We start from the raw sequence: 21,498 nt of genomic DNA, 5'->3' as shown, positions 1-21,498 counted from the left end.
GAGGTGCTGAGCACATTCAGCTCCTGTTGGTGAGACATGAAGATGCTCACAAGATTGGGCCCTAAGAGATCCTGTAAACACTGGCCTTGTTAGTTGGATCTGAAGATGACCTGTGTGCATACCTCTGGGAGGAAGGTATTGCTACACTCTGTGTCTTATCTGTCTAACTAGCTATCGATATTCTATTTACTTTTGGTCTGCCCCTGTAATGTATTTGTTGCCCCAATGTGAGAAAACGGAGTGAGAATGTTCTATCTGTTAATATAGTTTAATCAAAGACATTTCCTCATCAATGTAACCATCATGCATTTTTATTGCAGTGGTCCCTATTTGGGGGCCCAATCCTGTAATCCTTGTTTGCATGGGACTTCAGTGGGACTGCAACATGAGTAAGGGTTGGTCCTTTGTCTTTAACAGTAGTTATTTGGAGGAAGAGAAAAGAGGAGAGATTTTAAAGTTAGTACAGAGATTGTTTAGACAAAATCATCTGGGACAGTGGCAATGGTCCTTGCCGGGCTGCACAGGACATTGGGGTGTACAAGAAGCTGTGCATCTGTGTCAGGACCTCTGCTAATAGCAGTCCCGATGCTCCCTGAATTCTGGGGAGCATAAGGACTACTAGCTCCTGCTCCCCACCCTAAGGAACAAGCAGAGACTACTCTGCACACTAGATGACCAGAGAGAGAGGCCAGCACACACAGTGGAGGGAGCAAATGTTCCACTAAGGGATAGAGCAGATTGCACACCCCACTGCCCATGGAGTAGCTTTTAATAGAGATTGTGCTCCTCTTGCAGAGGTTCAGCTCTACATAAAGGCCACAATCCAGTCCTGCACATAGATGGTATCTTGCAGCAAAATATGGTGTCCTACAATATTTATCAACTATTGCTACCAGTATTCAAAGCTTGCATTATTACTCATTGCAAAGTTGGATATTTCTCTAGACATTTTCTTTCTGTATAAGCCATGTAGCCTGAAGCTGTAGAGGATAGGGAGCTAACTGTAGATGACCAGGGGAAAGAGCGAACAGAACTCCATGGGGGCAGGAGCTATCTGCCACCATCTGTTGGTGAACTGGGGAAAGTATCGCTACAGAGTTCATTTGCATAAGCTTTCTACCCAGAAAGCCTCCAAGTGACACTTAAGGGATGTCTTTAGAAATGTATCCAAACTCCAAATTGGTGGGCTATTGAGACTGAACTGAAGGACAAGATTAGACAGCGTTTCCTATAAGGGCTAAAGACAGGCCTGGCTGAGTACATTCCTAGACTCTGGGACTACACTAACTACTGACCCCTAACTGTAAGTGGAGTGAAGCAGTGGAAAAAGGGGGGAGGGGGGGAGTGATGTGTTAAAGAGATATTTGTGTATTGAACGTTCATGCCCCTGGGTGGCAAATTAAGATAAAAGACTATGACTAATGATACTCTTGTTATGGGTACTTTACTTGTTGTTATTCATATATTGTTGTGTTTTCCGAAGTTGATGATGTGTTCTCTGGTCCCTTAATAAAGTATTTCCTTGTTTTAGACTCAGACTCAGTGCTTGCAAGAGGGGAAGTATTGCTTTTAGGGGCACTCAGGGAAGATACATAGTTTTTCCCATGTTTCTGAGTGGGCATTCAAGCTGGTGGTTTGTGTTAATTATAAAAAGAACCTGTAGACATTTGAACCTGACCCTTGATGCTGTGGACCATGCCTGGCAGAAGCTTACATTTGTTTGAAGCAACCAAATGTCACAATTGTAAACTTCTTTACATCAGCAATTTCAGTGTTACAGTGATTAACCATCTCATATACAGCAAAAAGTGTCTGGTAACTACAGAAGCCCAAGCCTACTGAACTGAAGGACATACTGGTTCAAATTGTTAAAGAGGCCACAAACTAGCCTTTGAACTAGAGCATCAAAATTGTCTCTGATGGCTGTCATCTTGGCCAGCACACCAGGGTTTGAACTAGGCACTTCCAGACTTAAATATGCGAGTGTCTCCAACAGCTTAAGCAAAAGAGCAAGCTCTGTAGCTAGGGGCTGTAACCGAATCACATCCTCTGTCCACTAGGCACAGAAAAGGGTGGCGTAATACACACAGTGGGTTACCTGTATACACAATTGTATAGTTGTACACACTTCTGTGCACTTTCAATGAATTATTGACACTCATACAAAAGAAAAAGCAAGTGCCACCTGGAACCTCAGAGGTGAAGAGCAGAAATTACTATGAAATCCTAATTTGAAACGACTATGCACATTTTAATTACCCCAGTTACCTCTTAAGGCTTGTCTTCACTACCGGGGTAAGTCAACCTAAATTATGCTACTCCAGCTACATGAACAATGTAGCTGGAGTCAACGTAGCTTAGGTTGACTTATTCCCGTGTCTTCACCGTGCTGCGTCAGTGGGAGATGCTCTCTGGTCGACTTACCTTACTCTTCTCCAGTAGCTGGAGTACCCATCTCCCTCCTTGCATTTCAGAGCCCAATCTCCAGCCCAAGTGCGAACTTCTACATGGCTATTTTTAGTATGAGCCCAAGTCTGTAGACCTGAGCTCTGAGACTCACTGCCTTGTTGTTGGTGGTGTGTTTTTGTTGTTTTTTTCTTTTTTTCACGTGTGGACATATTCACTGTTTGTTGTAGGTAACTGGGACCGTAAAATAGCAGAAGTGGAATGTAGATTCTGGGTGGAAAGGTCAACATTCAACCACTAGGTGTAATGTGGAGCTCAGCATCCCAGACATGGCATTTAGGATGAGTCGAGCAAACTGTGCTGTTAGATGTTTTCTGTGTAACCTTCTTTCATTTAAAAAAAATCACTTGTTGTTCAGTGTATAGAGACGGAAGTGAAGTCTTTTTTTAAGACCAGTAAATACAACACTGATGTTGAATCAGAGAGGAAGAACAGAGAAGGGCTTAAAATAACCAGGCTGGCACAAAACTAGAGAACCCTGGTTTTTTGGTTTTGTTGTTTTTTTTTTCTTAAGAGATGGTGGTCAAATTTATGGGTATATTCTCAGCTTCTCCATGTTTATGGCTGTAGTAGCTGCAAATTCCCCATTAATGGCAAATAGCATTGTGGACTCTAACATCCTGTGTGTCATTAGCTTATCCCGTTAATGTCCTAAGAAATGTAACTTGTTTGTTGTTGGTTGACCAAATTTAATCAGTGTGGTTGCACCTGCTTATGCAAAGGTTGAATAATATGGCATGGTATCTTAATTGTTTATGTAAACATGAAATTCAGCAAAACAGTTATTCGTGGACAGAGAGATCCCTGAGATCTGAGGCCTGATTCAGATCTTGTGCCAGTTTTACACTCCTGTAAGTGATGATAGTCAATCACCCTTTTATTTGTTTATGTTGCATTCTGTGTAGATACAGTACAGCAGATAAGGTTTATTGATTGCAAGTACATTGGTATCTGTAGCTCTGCCTCTGTGAGCTCATAAAATCTGTGAGAGGAGCAGCTTTAAGAATGGATAGTTGGGCTGAAAACCACCCGCAAGTTACAGGAAGTATAATTGATAACTCAGTAGGTGGCACTCTTCCCTCTGAATCAGTGGTGAACCAATGTCCCAGAAAAATATTAAGCAACTCTATACAGCTTGAAGTGCTTACTTCTGGATGAGATGTGAAATCAAGGCATTGATCTTTAATTTTCGAGAGTTGGCCTTGATTTACATTTAAGAGTAGTTTAACACTAGGTCCCTTGCCAAATTTCAGCTCCAATAATCTGCCTACCTATAATTCTCCCTATAGCTTCAGTTAAGTTATTCTTTATATCTTGTTCTAAAAATGCTGTCCCATGGTGGTTGTGCTTTGATCTCAGAAATGATTGCATTTCCATAATGGGTAAAATGATTCTTTATGTACAGTGTGTTGAGTGTTTTGAGATACAAGGTCTTGTACAAACTATAAGCTGTTTTTTGACATTATTACCTGAGATCTTCAACCAATCATAGAGTAAACTTAAATTGCCTATTTAAAGGGGTTTTTTTGCCTTAAATTAGATTTAAAAAATCCAGATGAAATTTTTTTTTTGCAGTTTTAAAACCTAACAGCAACTAAGATATTTGTGTATTTTTTTTTGAGTTCTTGATAGTTCTAAAATCTACAAAGGGTATAAATATATCCTATCTTTCTGGCAATGAAATCACTCTAAACAGTAAATTAAAATATTTTTCTTAACTTGAATCGTATTTTCAACTCTTAACATAACATTATAGCTTCAGAGGGGTAGCCGTGTTAGTCTAGATCTGTAAAAGCGGCAAAGAGTCCTGTGGCACCTTATAGACTAACAGACGTATTGGAGCATGAGCTGTCGTGGGTGAATACCCACTTCGTCGGATGCATTTAGTAGAAATTTCCAGAGGCAGGTATAAATATGCAAGCAAGAATCAGGCTAGGGATAATGAGGTTAGCTGAATCAGGGAGGATGAGGCCCTTTTCTAGCAGTTGAGGTGTGAACACCAAGGGAAGAGAAACTGCTTTTGTAGTTGGCTAGCCATTCACAGTCTATAATATTATAGAACAGTTTACCGTATTTTCCCTTTGGTCAGTTGTTGCACTAAAACATAAATTATTAAATGTTTCCCTAGCTCTGGAATGTTTTAGTGGCATCAAATGTTAACATAAATTCTGCACCTTAGGGACATCTGAGACATAATGTGGAAGCAAATAGTATGCATTGTATGGCAACCCTGTACAGTATTTTGAAGAAGTTTAAAGTAGTGTTTAGAGAAAACAAATGTTCTAGATTAACCAGGCTGTGAATCTTTCAGGGCTTAAAAGTCATTTTGGATAGAAGAGGACGGGGGATTACAATGTATTTTGTGCATTGCTTCCTCTTAAATGAAAATTTTGTCAAACTGAGCCTGGTTGTATGGTGTGTGGTTGGTGTGTGGGTTGCGCCGGGGGTGGGGGGGTTTGCATCATAGAGAAGCAAGTGTCAGAACTTTTGAAACTACAGAAACTAATAATAATTTGGCATTTGTATAGTACCATCCATGCAAAGATCTGCAAGCACTTAAAAAAATATTAATGGATTTAGATTCAAAATATCCCTGTTAGTATGTTTGTAATACCGGGCTGTATTCACCACAATGGACAAAAAACTGGCATTTCGCATCTCACCCACTATGTGCTTGCAGAAGAGGGGGTTATCTGCAAGGAGCGTGGTTGCAATATTTTTTTAGGATGGGTAAAAATTTTTTAAAAATTAGATTTTTTTTTTAAATTACACACTTTTGTTTTTAAGAATAAACTTATTTAAAATTTTAACCCTAAATGTTAAAGCCTAAACACACTATAATCTGTTAAAATAATTTAAATGAAATAAAACAATTAATATTAGCCGTACATATTTACTGCCAAAGTTTTAAAGAAAGAAAGACCCACTGATCTGGTGAAGGTCACCAGCTGAGCACCTGGATCCAGAGTTTGCTGAAGTGTTAAACCAGCTTTTGACAGCAGTCTCCTCTACTGCAGGTGCCGAGAGAATGTTTTCTTCATTTCAGTCTATTCAACTTGTACAATTCAATGACTACTTCACTCAAAGTTTAAAAAAAAATAATTGGGAGTAGGCACAAGGAGGAAAGCTTGTTTTCTTCCTCCAATCCATGAATAAAAACTAGGTGTGAGTGGATGAGATCTACTAGTTCTAAAACTATGAAGGACATGGTGGCCAGAAACGATCTCTGCAATTCACTAACTACAGATAATACTCCCTCTGTTAATAAATCAGTTAGTTTTAAATGCAAAGCATGTTTTGATAAACTTTTTCTTATGATCGTACACATAAGCATTTGCACATTTTCATTGAACTCCAATTTCCTTCCAAATAGAACTTGACACAAATCACAAGTAAGGAAGCTACTGTGAAGCAAATCCTGCTGCACAAAGCATTCAGGTGATCTGTCAGAACTGCTTGTTCTTTCCTTTTTCTTTTTCCTTTCCTCTTGAGAAACCCAAACAAAGTGGCACCTCCCAAAATGAGGCTACTGGGATCTATATATTTTTAGTTATACAGCTTTTCACTTTCTGTGCATTCAGTACTGCCACACTTTATTATACAGTTAAGGTTGCCAACTTTCTAATTGCACAAAACTGAACACCCTTGCCCAGCCCCCTTCTCTGAGGCCACACCCCCACTCCAGCCCCACTTCTCTCCGTCGCTCGCTCGCTCTCTCCCACACTCACTCTTTCACTAGGCTGGAGGTTGGGGTGCAGGAGGGAGTGAGGGCTCCAGCGGGAGGTGCAAGCTCTGGGGTGGGTCTGGGGCCAAGGGGTTTGGAGTGAGAGAGAGGGCTCGGGGCGGGGAGTTGGGGTGTAGGAGGGGATTCGGGCTCCGGGAGGGAGTTTGGGGATGGGATGGGGCTGGGGCAGGGGGTTGTGTTGCAGGAGGGAGTGCGGGCTCTGGGAGGGAGTTTGGGAGTGGGAGGGGGCTCAGGGCTGGAGTAGTGGATTGGAGGTGGGAGAGGGTGTAGGGTCTGGGAGGGAGTTAGGGTACAGGAGGGGATTCTGACCTGGGACAGGGGGTGGGATTAAAGGTGCAGGATCTGGGAGGGACTTAAGGTGCAGGAGGGGATTCCGACCTGGGGCAGGGGCTTCGGAGTGCGGGGTATAGCTGGGTGGCGCTTACCTCAGGTAGCTCCCGGTCGGCAACACAGTGGGGCTAAGGCAGGCTCCCTGCCTGACCTGGCTCCGTGCCGCTCCTGGAAGCAGCCGGCATGTCCGATCCCTAGGCGGAAGCATGGCCAGGCAGCTCTGCATGGTGCAGTGCTGCCTGTGCCCACAGGCGCTGCCCCCACAGTACCCACTGGCCACAGTTTCTGGCCAATGGGAGCTGCGGGGGCAGCGTGCGGAGATTCCCTGGCTGCCACTGTGCCTAGGGGCCACAGGGACATGCTGGCTGCCTCCAGGAGTTGCATGGAGCCAGGGCAGGCAGGGAGCCTGCCTTAGCCCTGCTGCGCCGCTGACCAGACTTTTAACAGCCTGGTCAGCAGCCACCTGGATGCCTTTTTGACCAAGCATTCCGGTTGAAAATTGGATGCCTGGCAACCCTAGTTAGCATGAGGATACTTAATCTGTCAGTTACTAGTTGCTTGCTCTTCATATGTGTCCAGTGACTTTATAAAAGTGCTAAATTATTCCCTTTGGTCATATAAAATAGAACCACCCCTTTATCACACATACACACAATGTGCACATGCACACAATTTGCTCACTGTGGAAATGCGGGGTAGATTGTGACTAGTATCACCCATGGGTGTGCAATGTGGTGACAGGCTACAAGAAGATGCTGCTCATGGGAAAGCCACAATTCCAGTCATTGTGTTGTGCAAGCTTTCCAATGATTTCAGGGGGACTTGGATCACGACCTTTAGGGCACAAGGCCCTGTGGAATCTAGCATGGCCAGCAGCCCTAGAAACCTCAAACGAAGAAGTAGGCCATGTCCTCATTTTTCCCTATTCCACTGGCTGAGTTGGCGCAGGGAGGAGAGATGCTATGCTTCAAGGGGGCAGGACGTGGTATGTTTTCACCCTGTTATCAGGATCTTTGGCTTAAAAGCACAAAAGGGGCCTTAAATAGTAGACCAAGGCAGAGAAAACAGAACTACAGTACAGAGCTTAAAAAAAATACATTTAGACTTTAAAGTAAGCATTTTTTTAAAAAATCACAGTAGTATTCCTTTGTTTTACAGATATGTTTTTTCTTTGGGATATGGTGTGATTTCATTTTAAGTTCAACGAATTTTAAAGACATGGATTCAGCTTACCCACAGTGGAAAATGATTTATTTCCGTGTATTCCATATGGTATTTAAGAAAATTAAGTAGAGCAGAGCAGTAACAAAGAATCTGCTGACAAGTGAAATAAAAGGATTTTTATTCGTCTCTGCTTGAGAATTTATAGTAGGTTGAATTTTCTTTGGATGCATATACCTCAGAGTAAGAATTTGCCTTATAACACTTGGTATAAATAGTGTCATAACACTTCTCAGAGCCTCAACTTATCAGGAGAATTCCAAATTCTTACACCAACTGAAGCACACTTGTTGCCATGCTATCCTTGTAAATATTTTATATTGGCTTAAGGCTCAAGGGCAGATATCTATTTTTAATCTGTGCTTATGAAAAACCCTGTGCCTAAAAAATCTTTTGGTATAAAACATTTAAGAATAGCAAAGTCAGTTGAAAGCCATTTCCAGAAATAGAAATTGTGACACAGCTCTTTTATTAGTTGTTGTGTTAAATGATACTTTGCTAAGCTTCTGTCACCTTTACAATAAATAGCTATTTAAAACAAAAGAATCCTCACACAGTACATTTCAAAATAGCATGGATGTTTGTATTATGAAACATCAGCACACCTGGGTACTTAGGGCAGGTTGTATATCAGCTCTAGTAGCTGGATCTCTTACACTTCCATGTTCTACAGTAACATACTTGTTTTTCCAAACTACACTAGCTTTAAAATCTCTGACACTCCCCAAACCATGAGTTCTGATGACTGGTAAATACCCACAGGTTTGGGTTATTCTTTTAGTTTACCCTAAAAAGCTTTCCTAGATCTCTGCTTTTATTGATTTATTTTCCCCCAATAAGATATTTTTTATCTTCATTTGGATGCAGAACAAACAAAAACTAAACTCTGTAGAAAGAACATCAATTTCTGGCAATTCTGGGATACTAGAAAAGAGTGGAAAATATCTTTGATACATCTAGTACAGTACATGAGACTCAAAACTGAGGTCTTGAACACTTGAGGTAATATCCCATGGCTTTTTAAAAGAGCAGGATGTTAATCAACACCTGCTTTACAGAGACTCAGGCCCAGATTTTTAAAGGTGTTTAGGCATTGTTCTGAAACAGTGAAATCCCATTTTCAGAGGTGATTCAGGCACTTCAGAGCCTATGGGAAAATCTACACTCGAGTGCTGCATCGTCACAGCTGCACTGATACAGCTGCGCTGCTGTAGTGTGTCTGGTGAAGATGTGCTAGGCCAGTGGTTCTCAAACTCTAACAGGCTGTGAACCCCTTTCACTAAAATGTCAAGTCTCGCAAACCACCTCCTAAAAATGAATATTTCCAGGGATTTTCTCCTTTACCCGAGTATACATTGTAAAAGCAGTGATATTGGAAATATAAAATTTGTTTTTATGACATGCTTATTACACACTATTATTATTATTACAGTATTTGTATTACGTTATGAAAATGGCAACACTCTTCCAAGATCTCACTTTCGTAGCTTGTATCACTTTGAATAAGCCCCTTAATAAGGGCTCCTATGTTTCAAGGAGTATCAGATGTGAAACAGCATGAAGGTATTTAAGAAGCCAACTCAGAGTTCCTCCTACACAAGCACTGAGATCTTGACCAGTCCAGGCAAACTGTGCACGTTACAACAAAGCTTAAATTTGTTGTTCATAATAATTTTAAAAACAATACTAGCTGCCTATTTAATTTTAAAAACAGCAAAAAATATCCACCTCCCTTTCCATTCTTATAAGGAATCTTGAAGTTTAAATCACCTCAGTGTGATAAGAAAAGGAGTACTTGTGGCACCTTAGAGACTAACCAATTTATTTGAGCATAAGCTTTCGTGAGCTACAGCTCACTTCATCGGATGCATACTATGGAAAGTGTAGAAGATCTTTTTATACACACAAAGCATGAAAAAATACCTCCTCCCACCCCACTCTCCTGCTGGTAATAGCTTATCTAAAGTGACCACTCTCCTTACAATGTGTATGATAATCAAGTTGGGCCATTTCCAGCACAAATCCAGGGTTTAACAAGAACGTCTGAGGAGGGGGGGGTGGAGTTAGGAAAAAACAAGGGGAAATAGGTTACCTTGCATAATGACTTAGCCACTCCCAGTCTCTATTCAAGCCTAAGTTAATTGTATCCAATTTGCAAATGAATTCCAATTCAACAGTCTCTTGCTGGAGTCTGGATTTGAAGTTTTTTTGTTGTAATATCGCAACTTTCATGTCTGTAATCGCGTGACCAGAGAGATTGAAGTGTTCTCCGACTGGTTTATGAATGTTATAATTCTTGACATCTGATTTGTGTCCATTTATTCTTTTACGTAGAGACTGTCCAGTCTGACCAATGTACATGGCAGAGGGGCATTGCTGGCACATGATGGCATATATCACATTGGTGGATGTGCAAGTGAACGAGCCTCTGATAGTGTGGCTGATGTTATTAGGCCCTGTGATGGTGTCCCCTGAATAGATATGTGGGCACAGTTGGCAACGGGCTTTGTTGCAAGGATAGGTTCCTGGGTTAGTGGTTCTGTTGTGTGGTATGTGGTTGCTGGTGAGTATTTGCTTCAGGTTGGGGGGCTGTCTGTAGGCAAGGACTGGCCTGTCTCCCAAGATTTGTGAGAGTGTTGGGTCATCCTTCAGGATAGGTTGTAGATCCTTAATAATGCGTTGGAGGGGTTTTAGTTGGGGGCTGAAGGTGACGGCTAGTGGCGTTCTGTTATTTTCTTTGTTCGGCCTGTCCTATAGTAGGTGACTTCTGGGAACTCTTCTGGCTCTATCAATCTGTTTCTTCACTTCCGCAGGTGGGTACTGTAGTTGTAAGCATGCTTGATAGAGATCTTGTAGGTGTTTGTCTCTGTCTGAGGGGTTGGAGCAAATGTGGTTGTATCGCAGAGCTTGGCTGTAGACAGTGGATCGTGTGGTGCGGTCAGGGTGAAAGCTGGAGGCATGTAAGTAGGAATAGTGGTCAGTAGGTTTCCGGTATAGGGTGGTGTTTATGTGACCATCGTTTATTAGCACTGTAGTGTCCGGGAAGTGGATCTCTTGTGTGGACTGGACCAGGCTGAGGTTGATGGTGGGATGGAAATTGTTGAAATCATGGTAGAATTCCTCAAGGGCTTCTCTTCCATGGGTCCAGATGATGAAGAGAAACTGTTGAATTGGAATTCATTTGCAAATTGGATACAATTAACTTAGGCTTGAATAGAGACTGGGAGTGGCTAAGTCATTATGCAAAGTAACCTATTTCCCCTTGTTTTTTCCTAAGCCTCCCCCCACGCCCTCCTCAGATGTTCTTGTTAAACCCTGGATTTGTGCTGGAAACGGCCCAACTTGATTATCATACACATTGTAAGGAGAGTGATCACTTTAGATAAGCTATTACCAGCAGGAGAGTGGGGTGGGAGGAGGTATTTTTTCATGCTTTGTGTGTATAAAAAGATCTTCTACACTTTCCACAGTATGCATCCGATGAAGTGAGCTGTAGCTCACGAAAGCTTATGCTCAAATAAATTGGTTAGTCTCTAAGGTGCCACAAGTACTCCTTTTCTTTTTGCAAATACAGACTAACACAGCTGTTACTCTCAGTGTGATAGACATACTTGCTTGATCTGCTTAGCTCTTGGAAGTCCAGGGGCTCCAGGCTGCTGGCCCCGCACTGCCTGGAGTCCCTAGGGACAGCTCTATCCACTATTAGGGAATTTTTCCCTGAGAACCCCCTGTAACATTTTGTGAACCCCAGTATGGGAACCACTGTGCTAGGCCAATGGGAGAGCACTCTCTCCTCAGCATAATTACTCCACCTCAGCAAGAAGCGGAAGCTATGTTGGCAGGTAGTTCCTGTGTGGAAGCATGAAACTTGTGTTGCTCCAGGGAGGGAGTGCTCACACCCCTGAGCGACATAAGTTAGGTCAATTTAAGCAGTAGTGTAGACCTGCCCTAAGCCTCATTGACTTTCAATGAGACTTACCCTCCTAGATGCATAAGGGTACATGTACACAGTGATTTTAAAAAAACCACGGCTGGCTTAGCCCAGCTCAGTTGACTCGGGCTTGCGGGTCTGAGGCTCTGGGCTGAAAAATTGCTGTGTAGCTGTTCAGGCTTGGGCTGGAGCCTGAGTTCTGGGACCCTGCGAGGGTGGGGGATCCCAGAGTTTGGGCTGGAGACTGAGCCTGACCATCTATACAGCAATTTTTAGCCCTGCAGCCCGAGCCCCACCATGAACCCAAGTCAGCTGAGCTGGGCCAGCCACATCCATGGGTTTTTTATCCCTGTGTAGATATACTGTAAGTCACTTTGAAAATGGTACTTTAGCCATCTAAATTACTTAGGCCTTGCAATGCTGAGCAGAGTAATGTCTAAATACCTTTTAAAAAGGTCTAGGGCTTAGGTCACTTTTGAATTTGAGTGCTTTTACTAATTTTACCTATTCTATCTTCATACAGTCTCCCATGGTTTCAGATGGATAGGGTATTCTTCTTCACTACTTCTCCTCTTGCTTCCCCTCCACTTACTGACTGGAAACTCTTGTGTTGTTGTATTATACAGTGATAAATGGTTGCTGTGTCCACCCCAGAAGTGGCTGCAGTTCACCGTGGAAATAAAATGATTCCTCTATATACCTGTAAACAGTTTGTTTACAGAGCTTTGCAACCTGAATAATAAATGGCACTGATATAATTTTTTAATCTGGGATCTTAAGTAACTTTTAAAAAACAATGCCATAGTACCACTATGGTTGGGTAGGAAACGGTTTTCCCATCCTGCAAGAATTTTTGAGATGTGGAAAATTTTTCACATCTTACATTTTTCTGGTTTCCATTTGGGTCAATCAAAATGTTTAATTTTAATAATTCTGAAATATTTTGTTTTGATTTCAACCTTTTTTAAAGCTTCTTTAAAGTCTAAATTTATGAAAATTTCCAAACTAAACGTTGTTTTGACTCAGACAGACGCTTTCTGTTTCAGAAATGTTGAGGTGGGATGTTTCAACAATTTAAAAAGAAAAAAAAGTCCCCCGAATTTGTCACGTCGAGATTTGTCAAAACTGACCCTGTTTTGGTTTCAGTGAATTGGCATTTTTGGGTGAAAAACTGGTTTGTTGACAAATTCCCAACCAGCTTTAATTACTTTACCCCAGTGAGGTAAGGAAGTATTGGCCAGGCAAATGAGAAACCCCAGAGTGGAAGAATCAGGGCCATGGCCTCATTTTCCCCTACTGCACTGGCAGAGTCCTTACACAAACGTTAAAGCACAAATTTTAAAGTATCCCTTCATATCGGGGGTGTCAGTTTTTGGGTGCCCAGTTCTAGACACCTAAGCCCTGATTTTCAGAAGCACTGAACCCCTCAGCGGAAGTTAATGGGAGCTTCCAACTGAAGTTAATGGGAGTTGCCAATGCTCAACACCTAGGATGCTAAGTCATTTAGGTGCTTAGACAAGCCCTAAGTGCCATTTTCAACATGAACATTTAGTTCAGAGCAAGCTGGGATGTGGATCTACTCCACGCTAGCCTTGGGTGCACCATGCTGATGCACTAACAATTCCGTAGTGCACTTTGATCTACCCCAATTTGAAAAGGGAGTTGAGTCAAGCACACTAAAGAACATGCCTGCAAGGTCCACACAGACAGTTAGTGTGTGACAGGCTCATGGGGTTGATTCACATCCCAGCTTGCCACAAATGAAATGTTCATATAAACAAGCCCTTAGGCTCTTAGATCACATAGGTGCTTTTAAAATGGCTATGTGGCTTTAATATTAATTTCAGAAAACCAAACTTATAGTAACAGCTTAATGCATCCCAGCATTTCTGTCTTTCATTGGCAAACTTTCAAATATCAATCGAATTGAAAAATCAAATAAGCTTGTCTATTTGCAGGCCTTATTATACATGATTTATTGAGGGCCTGGATTCTACTCTAGTTTGAGCTGAATGTGTGTGACATTATTATTAATTAAATCAGAGCACAGAGCTAGGTTTGGGAGCCAAAGGAAGTATGGGCAGGAAGTCCAGTGTGGGTGAGTCATGTCATGTGAATGCATGGCGAGTAATTATTGATAACATTCAGCCAAAGCACACTGTTGATTTTGGAAGATTTGGTGTGGGAACTAGAAGTAGAATCCTGATCTATTTTGCATTTTGTTTGTATTTATTTTTCCAATAATATTGTTTTGTTTTTGGCATAAATGTTTCTTCTCAGATACTTTGTCCTTATATATTTAACAGTTCTTACTAGAACTAGGAGCCTTACGTACTATAATGCTTTATACATGTGAAGGAGGTATCAGCATTTTTCAGGAGACTTTATCCAGTTTTCTTTGTGAAAGGGAAATTTCCTTTTCGTGGCAGGCAGCCTGCTTTGTAATTTTCGCTGTGTGAGCTTGGACATCTGTCTAGTGATCTTCTGGGAATCCTTGCAGCTTGACATACAGTCTAACTATGTTTAATCACTGCATTTCAAGTGTCTGTAGTGAGTGTGATTACATGAATGCAACTAGTGTTCCCCAGATTTTACTGCTTTGGCATCTGCTCCTTCTACTTCCTCAACCTCACTAGAATCTCAAAGTAATACAAAGGCTATCAGCTTCCAACACTCCACTTTCCAGGAAACTTTTTATTTTAAGTTTCTTTAATTCACAGTGCCAGCAAAATTGAGATGTCAAGTCACATTGTCATATGATCAGTAAAAATCATGTTTCCAGGTTATGAATATTCTTATTGTTGACATAGGTGTCCCCAAGATGTGGAAGCTAATCATCTCTTTAGATTTTAAAACTTACTTTTAAAACAAAATGTGATTGTATATACAACATGGCTTTGATCTGTGGAAAAGGCACTAATTCTGCACCAGCAATCACCAGCACAGTGATTCATCTTGCTTCGTAATAATCATGACACCTGTTCTGTCCCACACCCTGGACCAAATGTATCCTAACTCCTATTCTTAACTGTCCTTGCCTATCCCTATCCTTGGCAGTTGCAGTTACAACAACTGTAGCTTAATTGTTACTACCATGAGGACATGTCCCATGCCACTTGCTGTTGTGCTGAAGTAATGGTCTTGGTTGCAAACTGTACTTGAAGACTAAGGACCAAATTCAGGTCTTAGCTGACTGCAGTGGGAGCCACAGCAAGTTAGTGGGAGCTGCCTACACATATCCAGGGCAGACTGTATCTCATCTATAGTTGGAAACTATGGATCCTATATACAGTACTGTGCAACTAGCTGTAGCAAACATGACTGAGATGTCTTCTAATTTATAGCTTATTTTTAATCGGCTTTTATACGTACTCTCAGGTTAATGAAACACTATTTTCAGGGAGGATGTAGTTGACAAACTCTGACAAAAATAATATAAATGTCACATTTCATTTATCAAGTCCTGGGGCACATTGTAACAGTGGTCATGGTTTATAGTAAGGGTCCCATTTATATATAATTTACAAAATGGTTAATAGATGTCTTAAGAAGGTTGTAGGCATAGAATCATAGAACTGGAAGGGACCTCGAGAGGTCATCTAGTCCAGTCCCTCGCACTCAAGGCAGGACTAAGTATTATCTAGACCATCCCTGACAGGTGTTTGTTCAACCTGCTCTTAAAAATCCCCAATAATGGAGATTCCACAAACTCCCTAGGCAATTTATTCCAGTGCTTAACCTCTCTGACAGGAAGTTTTTTCCGAATGTGCAATCTAAACTGCCCTTGCTGCAATTTAAGCCCATTGCTTCTTGTCCTAACCTCAGAGGTTAAGAAGAACAATTTTTCTCCCTGCTCCTTGTAACAACCTTTTATGTATAACTATTATGTCCCCTCTGTCTTCTCTTCTCCAGACTAAACAAAACCCAATTTTTTTTTCAATCTTCCCTCATTGATCAGGTTTTCTAGACCTTTTATCGTTTTTCTTGCTCTTTTCTGGACTTTCTGCAATTTGTCCAATCTTTCCTGAAATGGTGCCCAGAACTGGACACAATACTCCAGTTGAGGCCTAATCAGCGCGGAGTAGAGCCGAAGAATTACTTATTGTGTCTATCTTACAATACTCATAGAATCATAGAATATCAGGGTTGGAAGGGGCCTCAGGAGGTCATCTAGTCCAACCCCCTGCTCAAAGCAGGACCAATCCCCAACTAAATCATCCCAGTCAGAGCTTTGTCAAGTCTGACCTTAAAAACCTCAAAGGAATGAGATTCCACCACCTCCCTAGGTAACCCATTCCAGTGCTTTACCACCCTCCTAGTGAAAAAGTTTTTCCTAAAATCCAACCTAAACCTCCCCCACTGCAACTTGAGACTGTTACTCCTCGTTCTGTCATCTGCTACCACTGAGAACAGTCTAGATCCATCCTCCTTAGAACCCCCTTTCAGGTAGTTGAAAGCAGCTATCAAATCCCCCCCCCCCATTCTTCTCTTCTGCAGACTAAACAATCCCAGTTCCCTCAGCCTCTCCTCATAAGTCATGTGTTCCAGCCCCCTAATCATTTTTGTTGCCCTCCGCTGGACTCTCTCCAATTTTTCCACATCCTTCTTGTAGTGTGGAAACTACATTCCAACTGGAGGGAAGGCCGACTTCCCTTATCATCTCATCAGATATGACCAGCACTGTGAGAGCTTCATAAAACATTCTTTACAAATTATTATTAGGGCCCAATTGTGCTAGGTGCTGTACCAGGACACCCCCACCCCCTCAAAAAAAAAGAAGGTTTACAGTCTAATTTAAGACAAGATACGCCAAACAGTAGATGAAGTAGGGGTGGCAGGATGAGGGTCGCAGGCACAAAGGTGGTTACATATGTTGACAATTTCAGAACCTGATGGTCAGGAGACATTTACTTTTTTTTTTAATACATACATACATACAATGGTAAACATGCCTCCACAAACCTCACTGGTGCCCTATCTGGCCGTTACCTGGGCAGTGTCCTGTATGCATCGAGGCAGAAGTGGGTCTTAAGGAGTGACTTGAAGGAAAAGATGTTTACTGTATCGATTAGTTTGGGCCTGTTGCCAGTGAGAGTTTTTCTGTTGAATTCAAAGAGAGCAGAATCTGGTCCTCAGAGTGCCTCAGGCAGATAGGAAAATCCTGAACATGCCTAGTGACGAGATGATGGTTTATAATGTAAAACTCAGACACTGCTGCTGTGGGGAGTGCAGGAAAAGTAACTGGTACAGCTTCATTAAGGTCAACTTGCCTTTTCTATAAACAGAATATTACATATCTGAAAGGTTGATATGGCTGAGTTCCCTGAGCTTAGAAAGTCATTTCACTTCAAGCTTTCATTTTTGTCTTTGTTTCCTTGCCTTAGCAAAGTTGTGCCTGGTTAAATCTCCCTACAAAGCAAGTCTCTTTCTGTATCTTTAGTGGTTCATTTCATAAAACCTCCATGGGGTTTTTTCCTGCTCTGTCCATCCCAGGCAATAAAGCAGTGGGTGTTTTTTTGGTTTTTTTTTCTGGTATGGAGAAAATTACAATCACCCTCTGCATCTCACCCATTTTGTTCACTACGCTGGCTTCTCCACTTCTACCTCAGTGGCCAGTTCCTGCTTCCATGATGCAGAGCCTCCTAGAGCTGTGCAATCCATGGAGGTCTGTGACTGCAGAAGCTTATATGTATCCTGAGAAGATCAGAGAACTGGAATATGATGGGTCTAATTGAGGCATGTTGTGAACACAGTGGATTATAAAGCCTTTAGGTATGAGGAAAGCAGCTGGCAGGTCTGTCTATTTTTCAGTCTGTGCTGGCTTGGTTTGTCTCATGGCTCAATTTTAAAATATTTATTTTCAAAGCTCTTCATCACCACCACCTAAACAAAGCAGTTTTTGTGGCACTTGATTTGATTTCTGGACTGAGTTATTTTCCTCCCCTTTAGAACAGATGTATTCAGCTTCTGATAAAATTCCTTTTATGCAGTCTTTGATTAATGAGTAACTTTGGCTATGTAGTGCTGCAAGGCAACTTATTCAGAGGAAGCTGTTTCACACAAAGCAAAGTGAACATATGGTAAAGAATATTTGAAAAGACTTAAAACAATTAGCTTTAATGAGCTCTACAAACATGGAGAGAAGGGGTGTTTTTATTTATTTATTTATTTTTTAGGATACTGTCAAAGTTTTTATGACTTTGTTAGCTGTTTGTTTTTCTCTTTACCCTGCAAAATAACATGAAGAAACCGCATGGGCACGTTGGGACCTAAATAACCATGTTTATTAAATATACTACCCATGTCCTATACCCTGCACTCTTATTAATGATAACTGCTTGCAAGTTTAACATTATAGTCTGTTTCTTTATAGAGTTAGATCTCAGTCCTGCAGTGAGCACCATCTGCCTACAGGGAACTGCCTACGGAGTAGAGGCCTTAGTTTTCCTCCATCGTGATTCACTAGTTTATTATTATAGGATTTCTCAAAAGCAGCAGGATGCTGGCATTATTTATTTATTTTTAGAAAAAGAAGAGAAACTTGTGTGAAGGGAAACGTATGGAAATTACATAGATCTTGCAAAAATTTAATTCAAACAAATTATAAAATGTAGGTCACATTTTAAGCTTACCTATTTTCAAATTGCCTCTTTTAAATACAAAGCGAGCAGAGGAAATAGGCAGAAGGGAGTAGAGAAAAGGAAAATGAGCCAAAGTGATTAGCCTGGTGATCCTTCCTTGTGTCTTGAGGTTTTTGTGCGCATTGTGCCATTGTTTGATGAATAAAATTAACATACTCAATTTATATTCAAAAAGAGGTTTGAATTAATTAATTTATGTAGTGCTGCAACACTACACTACTTAAACGTTAAAAACCAAATTGAAGGTGTAAGCTTTAACTTTACAAATGATTTGTTGTACTTATCTTCTGTTTTTTTTGCATATTCAGTGCTGCGACACAAAAATGAAGAATAATATTTTAAAATGTAGCCGCAGGATTGACTAAGAAAAGAATATCGCTCCCTCTCTTGGGTTTTTGTTAAAAATGGCATATGAACAATTGAACATTGATCTACTTAATAATAGGTTAGGTTATTCTTCAGCTCTCTAAATGCGAAATTTCAATAGAATTATCCCATTGTTAAATGCTTTAAAATGATTTACATGAAGGAAGGTTTTCATTATGTTGGAAAAGGTTTTCCAGTACAAGTTTCCAGGTAAAGCTCAGTTAAGCAAATTGAAGTCTGTATGGTAATTTAACTTAGGCAGATGCAACAAAGACTGAACAGCCCAGACCATCTAAAGTATTTTACTAAGGAAAGTAGTTACAAGCAAAGAAGTTAAAATGAAAAGTTGAGGTCCTAGCTCATAAAGAATCAATGTATTTGTGGTCTTTAGATGCTACTATAAAACAAATAATAATAGTTAATGATAACCCTTATTTGTACCAGTTTATGTATCTTCTAGTGATATATTCTGCTTTTTGCTGGAATGTGTCGGGCATTCTTAAGAACATAAGAATTGTCATACTGGATCAGACCAGCAGATCACCTCGGTCCCTGGAAAAATCATGGAGCAGGTCCTCAAAGAATCAATCCTGAAGCACTTGCATGAGAGGAAAGTGATCAGGAACAGCCAGCATGGATTCACCAAGGGAAGGTCATGCCTGACTAATCTAATCGCCTTTTATGATGAGATTACTGGTTCTGTGGATGAAGGGAAAGCAGTGGATGTATTGTTTCTTGACTTTAGCAAAGCTTTTGACACGGTCTCCTACAGTATTCTTGTCAGCAAGTTAAGGAAGTATGGGCTGGATGAATGCACTATAAGGTGGGTAGAAAGCTGGCTAGATTGTCGGGCTCAACGGGTAGTGATCAATGGCTCCATGTCTAGTTGGCAGCCGGTATCAAGTGGAGTGCCCCAAGGGTCGGTCCTGGGGCCGGTTTTATTCAATATCTTCATAAATGATCTGGAGGATGGTGTGGATTGCACTCTCAGCAAATTTGCGGATGATACTAAACTGGGAGGAGTGGTAGATACGCTGGAGGGGAGGGATAGGATACAGAAGGACCTAGACAAATTGGAGGATTGGGCCAAAAGAAATCTGATGAGGTTCAATAAGGATAAGTGCAGGGTCCTGCACTTAGGACGGAAGAACCCAATGCACAGCTACAGACTAGGGACCGAATGGCTAGGCAGCAGTTCTGCGGAAAAGGACCTAGGGGTGACAGTGGACGAGAAGCTGGATATGAGTCAGCAGTGTGCCCTTGTTGCCAAGAAGGCCAATGGCATTTTGGGATGTATAAGTAGGGGCATAGCGAGCAGATCGAGGGACGTGATCGTTCCCCTCTATTCGACATTGGTGAGGCCTCATCTGGAGTACTGTGTCCAGTTTTGGGCCCCACACTTCAAGAAGGATGTGGATAAATTGGAGAGAGTCCAGCGAAGGGCAACAAAAATGATTAGGGGACTGGAACACATGAGTTATGAGGAGAGGCTGAGGGAACTGGGATTGTTTAGTCTGCAGAAGAGAAGAATGAGGGGGGATTTGATAGCTGCTTTCAACTACCTGAAAGGGGGTTCCAAAGAGGATGGCTCTAGACTGTTCTCAATGGTAGCAGATGACAGAACGAGGAGTAATGGTCTCAAGTTGCAGTGGGGGAGGTTTAGATTGGATATTAGGAAAAACTTTTTCACTAAGAGGGTGGTGAAACACTGGAATGCGTTACCTAGGGAGGTGGTAGAATCTCCTTCCTTAGAGGTTTTTAAGGTCAGGCTTGACAAAGCCCTGGCTGGGATGATTTAACTGGGAATTGGTCCTGCTTCGAGCAGGGGGTTGGACTAGATGACCTCCTGAGATCCCTTCCAACCCTGATATTCTATGATTCTATGATCATCTAGTCCAAGATCCAGTTTTCAGTAGTGACCAGTCCCATATGCATCACAGATGATATAAGAACCATGCAATAGGCAAATGTGGAATAAACTGCCCCCCTACCTGGGTCTCATCCTGATCTCTAATTGTCAGAGATTGGCTTAAATCCTGAAACACAAGGCTTAATACCGCTTTCAAAATTGGCATGATCATTAATAACTGTATATTCTTGATATCCTCTAAATGTCCAGTCCCTTTTTGAATCTTGCTAAATTCTTGGCCTCAGTGACTTCCTGTGGCAATGAGTCCCACAGCTTAATTACACATTGTATGGGAAAGTATTTCTTTTCTCAGTTTTTAATTTCCTGCCTTTTTATTTCATTGACCGTCCTCTTGTTCTTGTGTTATGAGACAAAACAGAAACTCCTGATCAGCCTTCCCTAGACTATTCATTATTTTATATACCTCTATTATGTCCCCTCTTATCTGTCTCCTTTCTGAAGGTGTATCTGCACTCAGGGGTGGCAGGTTTGTAGAAATTTTGGTGGTGCCCAGAACCGGCCCCCACCTGCCCAAGGCTCTGGGGGGGAGTTTGGGTGGGGGAGGAGGTCTGGTGCACAGGCTCTAGGCTGCGGCAGGGGATTGGGGTGCAGGCTCTGGGAGAGAGTTTGGGGATGGGAGGGGGTGCAGAGGGAGGGGTGCAGGCATGAGGGCAGTGGGGTGTGGCTGTCGATGAGGGGTTTGGGGTATGGGAGGGGCTCAGGGCAAGAGTAGGGGGTGAGGACTTAGGCTAGGAATGAGGGGGTTGGGTGTGGGGGGGGGCTCAGGGTGAGTAGGAGTGTGCGAGCTCTGTCTGGGGCTGGAGGGTTAGAGAGGCTCAGGGCTGGGGCGGAGGGTTGGAGTGCAGGGGGATGAGGGCTCTGTCTGGGT

At 41.9% G+C, this 21,498-nt stretch overlaps 1 protein-coding gene across 5 annotated transcripts in view; it reads left to right on the top strand.

The window, feature by feature from the left end:
* STARD13 (StAR related lipid transfer domain containing 13) overlaps positions 1-21,498 on the top strand; it is a 491,362-nt gene that overhangs the window by 168,622 nt on the left and 301,242 nt on the right. The window lies entirely within an intron of this gene.

Source organism: Lepidochelys kempii, chromosome 1 (genome assembly GCF_965140285.1).
Source record: "Lepidochelys kempii isolate rLepKem1 chromosome 1, rLepKem1.hap1, whole genome shotgun sequence".
Taxonomy (NCBI): domain Eukaryota; kingdom Metazoa; phylum Chordata; order Testudines; family Cheloniidae; genus Lepidochelys; species Lepidochelys kempii.
The sequence above is the reverse complement of the archived record's forward strand: the minus strand, read 5'-3'. Positions and strand labels throughout refer to the sequence as shown.